Genomic DNA, 9,892 nt, shown 5'->3' with positions numbered 1-9,892 from the left:
TTTTTTTTCCCTGTCATTTTTGTTCTAGAAACTGCCTTCATGTGACTGCTGGAATTTGCAGAGCAGATTTGTGTTGGAAATCTAGTTGTCAAACAGGTCCAAACCAGACCTTATGAAATAATGTAGTTGAGCTGATACACAGTGAGAGGAATATTAACTACTTGCTGCTTGTGTGTTTTATTCCAGCTCAACTTTTCCAGAGAACTTACCTTGTTCTTACCGCCTGCCAGGCAATGCCCTAGATGCTGAGGATGCAAAGATGACGCTTCTGTCTCCTGAGTACCACATCTAGGCAGGGTGCGACAGGTGTGTGTGTGTACACAGTTGTAACACCATGGAGGTGCCCAAATCAAGGGGTGAACAAAAGGGTGGGAGTCACATCATTGAGGTGAGCTTGGGGGAAAGGTTGGTGTTTCAGGCAAATGTGGAGAATACCAGGCGTAGTGGGCGCGTCGGAGAGCAAGAGGCTCCATGTGCTGGATCTGGGGGGGTGTTCCATGTGTGGATGTGGAAGGCGAAGTTTGGAATGGCCAAGGTTTCTACCTGGGGTCAATGGGGACATCAGGAAGTGGGGACAGTGAGAAATCCTGGGAGGGGGAGATGAGTTGAATTCCAGACACAATAAAAATGATATGCCTGTGAAATCCAGGTGGTTGGAAATACTGGTTTGGGACTGGTTGGGGTGATGGCACAGGAGATGCGGATTTAGAAGGATGGAATGCTGGGGGCTGAAGGCTTGAGTGCAAAGCCATTTGAGGAAAGCCTGGACAGAGAGGCACAGGGGTCAGAGCCTTCAGGAGCATAAGTGTTTTAGAGAAGGAACAGAGATTTGGGGAGCAGATAGAGGCAGGTGGCCGAGGGACCAAGAGAGCTTCCTTTTTCCTTTCACCAATGGTTCTGCCACGCCTGGCTGCCCGCTGAGCCCTGTACACAGCTCCTGGGCTGATGTGGGCTTGCAACCCAGTGCCCTCTCCTGAGCAGCCTGCCTTTAGTTTCCTCTCTTCCTCAACCACCTCCTGGCTTCAGAGCACTGCCTTCACTGGTCACAGACCCCTCGGCTTTCCTTCCTTGCTGGCATCGAAGATTAGAGAGTCTGTCTCTCCCCTTTGTTTTCTGATTGTATATCGGGGCCTCTGCTAAAAAGAGCCGGTGTTCTGAGCTGTCTGCTCTTTGATTTCCAACTGAGAGCCCAAGAGCCAACCTGAGGACGGTGTGTGACTCTTTCCCGGCCTGATGCTGAGTGAGCTCAGCCTTGTAGCAGAACATGGGGAGCCCTTCCTTCATCTCCTTTCTAGAAATAGGGTGTGTGCATCCTCTGGCCTGACCACACACTAAAGATTCACATGCCAGCTCCTTCTTCAGTGAAGGAGGAGGCCACGTGTTGGGGGAGGAGGCATGGTTTAATCTTCACTGCTGTGGAGGAAAGGAAGACATTGTGGAGTGGTGACAATGCATTTTGTCTTTTCCCTGTGACCATAAGCAGTGACCAGACCCCACCACGTTCTTCTCAGCTTGTGGCCAGCATCTCTGCTCCAATGGAAGTGTTCTCTTGAAATGAAGCCCCTGACCACTAAAGGCAGGGTCATTTGGCAAAGTCCCTGCTGAAACTGCCATCTAAGGCATGTCTAAGTGGCATTCTCACCCAGGCCACCCTTCCAGACTTTCTCCTGAGAGCTGAGCCCCACCAGTGCTGCATAAGGTGCCCTGTGTCCTGGCCTCAGCCTGGGATTGAAAATAGGCTGGACCGTACATCTGGAAGAAATCCTGAAATCTCTGGTTCAAAGCAGTCCCTGTCTGATGGCAACCTGGTAGTCCTGGCTTTTTCCGCCTTGCCCAAATCATTCTGACTTTTCCTGTGGTGGTTTGAGCATCTTACAGTCTGAATATTTAGGTCTGCGCATCCTCCTGGAATAACAGGTGCGACGCGGCCAGTACTGGTCAATGCAGGTTTATAGTTATCGTCGCAGGACTGAAAGGTGTGTGATGTCTTTCTCCCTCATGGTCACCGTGTTTTCAACAGCAGCCTGGGTTAGGTTGTTCAGCCTCCTCAGAGAGGCGCTGAAAGCTGAAGTGAGTTCCTGTTCCTTCGTCTGTGCCTCTCCTCATAGAGTGTTTATGTTGTTTGTAGCAGCCCCACCAGCTAAGGTGAAAGTGTCTAGCTCCCTGACTCTGTGCACATTTGCAGTGCTGCCCCCTGGGGGGCCCAAGCCAGCACCCCCTCTCCAGTCCTGGAGCTCCGGAGACCCCAAAGTCTTAGCAAGGCTTCAGAGGCTGCTGGGGGCACCAAGAAACTGCATGCACCGCTCTGTGAGGTGGTGACTTTATTTTTTAATTACAGGTAGAATACACATAACATTTATCACTTTAACCGTTTTAAAGCATACAATTCCGAAGCATTACGTACATTCACAGTGTTGTGTGCTCATCACCACTATCTCATTCTGGAACTTTTTCATCCCTCCAAGTGGAAACCCTGTACCCACTGAGCAGCCACTTCCCATCTCCCACCCCCACCTCAGCCCCTGGCAACCACCAATCTGCTTTCTGTTTCTATGCATTTTTCTATTCTGGATCTTTTACATAAATGGAATCATACAATTTGTGGCCTTTATGATGTTTTCAAGCCTCTTCCATGTTGTAGCATGTGTCAATTTGATTTCTTTTTCTGTCTGAATAATATTCCATTGAATAGATATACCGCATTTTGTTTATCCATTCACCTGTTGATGGCCATTTGGGATACTTCTACCTTTTGGCTATTATGAATAATGCTGCTATGAACATTCATGTACTCTTTTTTGGGTGGACATATGTTTTCAATCCTTTTAAGAGTAGAATACTGGGTATATGATAATTCTATGTTTAACTTATTGAGGAATCGCCGGTTTTCCACAGCAGAAAACTGTGGAAGTGTTTATGTTCTTATCAGCAGTATGAGGGGAGGTGGTGACTTTTGGAGCCAAGTGTGCCAGCCCTTCTGGCATAAACCAAAGTAGTTATCTGGGGTGAGCCTCAGTGTAGGGGAGCTGGGACCAGGGGCGTCAGAAGTGAGCAGGGAGGGGCCACAGGGCCTGGGAACTCGGACAGAGTTCACAAGTGGAGCTGGGCAGGCCAGGGCCTGGCCCTCAGGGGTGGTTGAGCCTCTCCAGTGTGGTGGACGTGTGTGATGGGAAGTGTACAGGGCAGTGCCGTGGGCAGTGGAAGGGCCACATGGTGGGCTCAGGAGGGCTGATCCAGGTGGTGTCTGTGAGTGGAAAGCGTTAGACCCTGAGCCTGGGATGGTGGCAGAGTGTGTCCTCACCTCAGGGAGGACAGGTTACAAGTAGAACAAGGAGGCAGGCCCAAGCCCAGCTCATAGATTAGGCTGATGGCGGGGGAGGTGAGGGTGGCAGGAAAGGAGTGCTGTGATGGGGGAAAGGGGCACTTCACTGGGCTCCAGTATGGAGGTGCTATCTCTTACCCTGAAGCAATGCTGCTCTCCTAAGGCAGAGGCATCTGGGGTTGAGTTCTGAATCAAGCATGTGAAGTGAATCACATGCAGTCAAAACTATTCTTGAAAACTTCTCACTGCCAGGACCCAGGCCCTTGGAAACTCAAAAGGCAAAATTTAGCTTCTCTTGTTTGCTTTCCAGTGGTGGCTTCTCTTTCCTTGAAACATGGAGGCCAAGGTCTAGTTTGAGTGGGAAGGAGTAATGGGGAGAATAAGGAGGTTGGGGGAGGGGTGGCAGGAAGGTAGAATTGAATATTTGAGGCCTTCTGGCTGCTGTACTGACTGGCTTAGGACCTAGGGTAGATGTGCAGCCAGGGAGGACCAGAAAGGCCAACATCAGCGCCTCTGGGGCTGGGGAGGTGTTGCAGGGCTGTACTCTCACCCTTGCTGTACCAGCCCCTGGAGAGACTTGGAGTCAGGCCACCATAAACCCACAGCAGCCCCAATGGGCACAAACAGAGTTGGGGTGGCCCCTTCTACATAGCCACGCTCTGGGGCCCAGGCTGCATCTGGCAGAGGTCCCCTTAGGGGTACATGGGCCAAGCCAGTGCCACCTTATAAACAGTGTTATAGTTTATCAGCATTACAGTTTAATAGTGATGCTTCTACATCCGCTGCCTCCTTGAAGCATCTGGTAATCAGGAAGCATATTCCCCATTTACAAATTGAGGTTTAGAAAAAGAATGGTTTTCGAATTTCCATGATTAGGAAGAGACAGAACTAGGACACCCACCTGGGACTTCTGGCTCTAGATTCAGCATTCTTTTTATTTTGTTCTTCTTAGGGAAGCTGTCTGATACTGGTGCTAGTCTTTTCCTGTACTCTCTTTGGTAGAACGGATGATAGTCTAGAGGTCATGAGGTGCTGGGGAAGGATCAGGGTGGCGTCTGATTCTCATGCAGGTAGCTCTCCCTCTCTTCAGGCTCGTCAAATGTGAGATGGATCTGTTTTCCCTGCCTCTGCCAAGGCCATCCTGGCCCCCCAGCTCTGTGCCCCATCTGTCTAGACCCCTTTCTGGGCAGCAGCCTCTCAAAGAGACAGCCCTCATCTAAAGCTGAGATTTTGGGGTCAAGCCTCAATTCTGACGAGGCAGAGTTAGCATCTCTGGCTGCAGCCTCAGCTTTCAGCAAATGGTAAACTCTACTTGAGGGCAGCATTCAATTATGAAAATCTATTTCTCTTGCCACATTCAAAAAGTCTCCTAATGTGCCTTTGTGCACTCACAAATTTAGTGACACATCACTAAATGTGTATGTGGTTGCCATGGAAATGTCTCTCTTCTAACATGGCATTCCAAGAGCAAAGAGAAGGGAAGTTTTCTTTGTAAAGAGAAGCAGAGCAGAACTTGGCTAATTGTCAACATACGAATCCCCAGACTGTCGTTCTTCCCTGACTACCAGTCTCCTGCTTCCTGTCAGCGACATAGTGGTGGAAACCGAATCGGCCTGCTGTGTTTCGTTAGGAATTTCACGAGCACTGTTTTTAACCTTTGTGCCAAGCATGCACCAGGAAGGACCCCAGGACTCTTGATTTGAGTTTTCACCTAGCTTAGAAATGGTACCTTCCTGCACCGCCTAGCACTCGCCACTCGTAAGCACCTGAGTCTCAGAAGGACTCTTGGCACCAGTTTCTTTGCAGAACGTGCAGGCTGAGCAGGTCTTCTGAAGATGCTTTGTGTTTTCCACCAGAGACTCTGAGCTTCAGTTTTTGTCGTTGTGACCAATGCACCATACGATGACATACAGAGCACGCGACTACTAACGCGCCTTTTGAATGTCAGAAATCCCAGATATTTTCCTAGCAGCGGTGTGAATCCACAGAGTGTGGGGAGAAATGGAGAAGGAGACCTAAGAGAGACCTAAGCCTGGCTGATGCCTTCCTGTCTCTCTGGCTCACCCTGACCCTGTTTTCACCTCTGTCCTGTAGACTTTATCTTGACCGAGCCTCTCTGCGGCCAAGGAAATCCTCGTATTTCTGGACTTTACCAGCAACTTCTGAGGGGATCCTTGGTCCATATTGGCTGAGCCTTTGATTGCACCTGCTTTCCCACTCTTGGGGCTGGGTAGCTGTTCTTAATGGTTTTGAAGTTCAAGCTGTTGGCCTTTTTGCTGTTATGGTTTGCCAGTGGTGAGCTCTGAGATGGGAACCTCTGCCTCTTGCCCTGAATACCTGCCTAGGAACCTAGCTGTTCTTGCCATTCTCAGCTGCTCCGTACTTCTCTGCGGGACCCCTTGTCCTGTGAGGCTCTGCTGTCATTTCCCAAGCAGGAGATGCTTTCAGGGCTTCAGAGGCCATCTGCCCATACACGTGTTTCTGTTCCTGGCATCAAGTACACATGTGGCTTCTGGGCTGGAGGGACCAGGAGTGCTGGACTCCCTGCCTCCAAGGGGACCTCAGGGTTCCTGGGGTTCTGAGAGCCTGCCTGATACTCTTCTCCAGCTGCCCTGCCTCTGATGGAAGGATCTGGCTCCTGTCCAACGTCACAGGGTGAACCAAGAGGTTGAGCATATTCCAGCCTTGTTGCTTTTCATGTTGAAAATGCCAGGGTGCTCCGTCTTGCCCATAACTGTACTGGCTCCTAAGAAGACCTTTAGCCACTGGCCATGCTGAGCTGCCAAAGTGATGGGACAGAACCAGCTTCTGACTCAAAAAGCAGAGGGTATAAATGCTGGCAGCCCCCGTGTACACAGATCTGCAATGCCCAATGCAGTCGGGGTCCTGTGGGTCTTCAGTTACCCTGGGCATGAGGCAGGTCTTTCCTGCCACAAGGCAGATTGTCCTTTTTGCTTTTATAAATCAGGTCCTCAGCATTGTTTCTTACCCAACATTTATTTCTCCTACCCTCAAGGGATGGATGAGGAGGTATCTGGTTCATTGCTGGGCTGTGACCTTGGTGAACATGTGTAAGTTTGACCAAGAGCTAAAGGATCTAATGAGAAACTCTGTAGGAGTTTGGAGCCTTTTGTTGACAAATCAGTGCCTGGTGCTTACCATGCCAAGGCCTCTAAGAGACTGGTCAACCTCTGCGGCAACCACGGCTCCAGGCTGCTTCCGTGTAGTTGCTTCTGAGCTTGTTTGGGGGCCTGTGTTGGGAGTTCCTGAGAGAGACCGGGTCAGCCATTGTCCCCTTGACTCTGTGGCCTCGCTATGGCTTAACCAAGTCTCCCCGCCAGCAAGGGACAGGGGCTTCTAACTATAGGATACTCTCTTTGGGACAACACAGAACTTATCTCTGACATATCACTTCCTGAGTTCTCTTCCTGCCATTTTAGACTCTGATAAATCGACCACATTTGGATGTATAAATGGCTGTTAGGAGAGCTGGCTGCCCTTTTTTGCCTTTGGCTTGTGCAAGTAAATATCAATTTAGTCCTTACAGAATAAAAATAAAGGAGGCTTGGTTGTCTCCCTAATCCACAAACCCTATAATTCTCACCTGGAAAACCTGGCTCTCCTATTTCAAATCCGTTTTAGGACAAAGGCTAAAGGAAGGCTTTATTGCTCTTATGTGAGCTTATTTTTTCATTTGACCATTTAGTAAATAAGCACCCCTCCAAGGACAACTGGAGGGGATTGGCTTGGGAGAAAGGGAGTATATGACCACAGTAAGAGTCAGGGAGGGAAGCTTGGTTCTGGAGAGATTTCCACCTGCTGGACACTCGGAATGGGGTCCACCGACTAACAAGCAAACATTCTAGAAATCAATGGATGCGAAGACTCAGGGGCAGCCACCGCTGAGTTCTGGAGTGCCAACTGGAAACCCTCTCCCACCCTTTCTTCTGTCCCAGAGGGGATGTGCAGACCCACCCTTGCCGAGACTCCTGTTGTAACCAGGCCCAGCTGGGCAGAAAGACAAACTGCCCAGCTTGAGGTGAGTGGGTTCTTGGTTGTTCTGGCCCGGGGCCCTGAGCTTGCTTGGCTCTTCAGCTGTACTTTAAGCCTCTGTCCCAGCTCACAGTCTTGTTCTGGGGCTGGGAGGGTTGCTCCTGGCTGCTTGTTGCCCTGCAGGTAGTTGGAGTGGGACAGATTCCTGTCCCCACTCGGCCCTTGTCATCTGTGAGCAGCTTCCCAGCAGGTAGGAAGAGCACCCCCCGCCCAGCCCTGTGGCCAGGACCCCTCAGCGTCTGACAGTGTCCGTCTTTTCTCTGTCTGCGGGGCCGTGACCCAAGTTGAGAGAAACAGCATTTCTTCAAGGAAGATGCTCTCTGCAGGGAGAGGCTAATGTGTGCTCCTCTGACTCTTGTCACTGAACAGGTCACACAGAATTAACCTGCTCATCCTTTAACCACGGACAGGTCCTTCTGGCCTGTTAGAGGGCATTCTAATTGCTACCCTGGCCGGGGCCTGAGGTCAGCTGTCAGAAAGAAGGAAGGATGTTCCCCGTGGGGAAAATCTGTACTTTGGGGGGAATAGGAGGCTTATCTCAGGTGTCCTCCCACTCCTGGGTTGTGGGATTTAGAAAAGCGATTAAGTCTTGTTCCATCTGCGGCATGTTAGCACCAGGACCCACGTCAGGGCTGCGGTGGGTCCCGAGGGGCAGGGCGATCCTGCTACCTGCCGGCGGTGGCAGAGGCTGACCTGGGCAGGGATTGCTGAGTGCTCTGGGGACCCAGAGGGCCTGTCCTACTTCCCAGCAATGACCACCCAAAGCCAAGTGCTTTATCCTTCCGATGAGCCCCTTCATAGCAGTCCTGACCCCTAAGAGTCTGCCTGGCTGACCCTGAGGCCTCCAGTCCCTTCCCGAGGACACGGGAGATGCTCTGCTCCCGGCTCAGCGCTGAGGAGCCTGCGACCCCGTGTGGGGGCGGGAAGGCCTGTGTGGTTCCCATCGAGGCCCCCCCACTCCTGCCTCAGGACCGCTGCCGCCTTCTGGGTTGCTGTTGGGAAACAAAGGGCTTCTCTGAGTGGCCCTGGGACTCTTGTGAGTCCTCCTTGCTGCCAGAGAAGTTTGCTCAGTGCAGCGGAGTCACGTTCTCCTGGAAAGTGAGACTCTGCTAATGTGTTCTCAAGTTCTGTTCCAGCTGGCATCCGCCATTCCCGTTCCATGGGCTGGAAGGCCCCCAGCACCCCGCTCCGGCATGGGGCTGAGCCACTGGCAGCACTTGGCACGAGGCTGTTTAGCAAAGACCAAAGCCTGCTGCCGGCCTCAAGTCAGGCCATCTTTTCCTCTGGCTCGATGGGTCTTGCGAGCTTGGACCAGAGCCTCACAAGGCACTATCATGAGGGTGCTTCGTCCTGAAGAGAGCTTGGGTGTCCTCCTACCAACATGCAAGATGAACAGGGGGCCTTAAACAAGGTACTTAACCACTGCCCCAGTTTCCTTTTCTGGACAATGGGACCATCCTCAGAGTTGGAGTCTGCATCAAGTGCTTGGCCGAGTTCCTGGCACAAAATAGGTGTTTAATCAATTTTAGCTTCTATTGTAATGTCTCTACTGAGACCCCTGAAAATTCCCCATCACTGCTGGTCATAAGCCCCAGCTCTGCAAGGGGCTTATAGGAAACCATCTATTTGTGCTGTGATATGGCTACTCTGCGTGGCCTATTCAGATGCCTTCTTATTAGATGTCCTGTCCCCCTGCCCTGGATGATGTCCTCTGGCTTCTCAGGTGAGGAGCTCTACAGACTCCCTGATTTTCCCGAACCCCCTTGGATCCAGTAGGTGTCAATGTCCTGAGCTGAGGGGCCATGTCAGAGTGGGTATTGGTCTTGAGCTGCTTTCCCCAGAACTGGGCTGTTGTGGCTGCCCTCAGCTTCCCTCTAGTCTGGCTCCTGGGGGAAATTTGCTGAGCGGCCCAGCTCTTTTCTAGGGGACAGGGGGTGAGGCATGTTTGGGAGGACAGTATTGGGGGACTGCTCTGTCTCTGAAACTTGCTATCTATCTATTCCAGTGCTTTTCAACGGGGTAACATTTGGCAATGTCTGGAGACATTTTTAGATGTCACAACTGGGGATGCTGTTAGCATCCAGTGGGTAGAGGCCAGGGATGCTGATAAACATTGACATTGTACAAGACAGCCTCCCACGACAAAGAATTATCCAGCCCAAAATGTCAGTAGTGCCAAGGTGGAAAAACTCTGATCTATTTCCGGCTGGACAGGGAGAGGACTTCGGCAACTCTAAGGATTGTAGAACAGCAGCATCCAGATAGATCAGCCTGGGTCCTTCATCCCTTCCTATCCCCCAGTCCAAGAACCTAGAATCACTTTTCTCTTACTGATGTGCTGTGCAACTGTGGACAAATTGAACCCTCTGAGCCTTAGTTTTTATTCCTGAATGCAGGGATACTGGGGGTTGCCTTTCCAGATAAAGATCTGTCAAAGACTTCAAATCTGGGGCTTCCCTGGTGGCGCAGTGGTTGAGAGTCCACCTGCCGATGCAGGGGACACGGGTTCGTGCCCCG

The 9,892-nt window shown here is 51.2% G+C and overlaps 1 protein-coding gene across 2 annotated transcripts in view; it reads left to right on the top strand.

Annotated features, from left to right (window-relative positions):
• The first annotated feature begins 291 nt into the window (after window positions 1-291).
• MAN1C1 (mannosidase alpha class 1C member 1) overlaps window positions 292-9,892 on the top strand; it is a 115,395-nt gene continuing 105,794 nt past the window's right edge. The window contains exon 1 of one of the 2 annotated variants that reach the window (XM_055083554.1): window positions 292-306. The gene's annotated coding sequence lies outside the window, so the exon portion shown is untranslated. The remainder of the gene's footprint in view (window positions 307-9,892) is intronic. The other variant, XM_028487667.2, reaches the window with a different exon arrangement.

This window comes from Physeter macrocephalus, chromosome 3 (assembly GCF_002837175.3).
Source record: "Physeter macrocephalus isolate SW-GA chromosome 3, ASM283717v5, whole genome shotgun sequence".
NCBI lineage: Eukaryota > Metazoa > Chordata > Mammalia > Artiodactyla > Physeteridae > Physeter > Physeter macrocephalus.
Note: the sequence above shows the minus strand (reverse complement) of the source record. Positions and strands in the feature narration are given on the sequence as shown.